Genomic DNA, 544 nt, shown 5'->3' with positions numbered 1-544 from the left:
TAAAAGAGCTAAACAGAAGATTTCAGAGAGCAACTCCAGCAGACAAAGTCAATTATGATTAAATGTGCAAAGACTTGGAGTTGGAAAGCCAAAATGGAAGAACATGCTCAGCATTTCTCAAGCTGAAAGAGCTGAAGAGGAAATTTAAGCCTCTAGTTGCAATACTGAAAGATTCTATGGGCAATATATTGAATGATGCAGGAAAACATCAAGAGAAGGTGGAATATATAGAGTCGTTGTACCAAAAAGAATTGGTTGATGTTCATCCATTTCAGGAGGTGGCATATGAACAAGAACCAATGGTATTGAAGGAAGGTCGAAGCTGCACTGAGGGAAGTGGCGAAAAACAAGGTTCCAGGAATTGATGGGATACCTATTGAGATGTTTCAACAAACGGATGCTGCACTAGAGGCACTCACTCGGTTATGCCAAGATATTTGGAAGACAATTACCTGGCCAACTGACTGGAAAAGATACATATCTGTATCTATTCCAAAGAAAGGTGATCCCACACAATGTGGAAATTATTGAACAATATCAATAT

This window comes from Orycteropus afer, unplaced genomic scaffold, assembly GCF_000298275.1.
Source record: "Orycteropus afer afer isolate SDZICR_OR568_19922 unplaced genomic scaffold, OryAfe1.0 scaffold00371, whole genome shotgun sequence".
Taxonomy (NCBI): Eukaryota; Metazoa; Chordata; class Mammalia; order Tubulidentata; family Orycteropodidae; genus Orycteropus; species Orycteropus afer.
Note: the sequence above shows the minus strand (reverse complement) of the source record.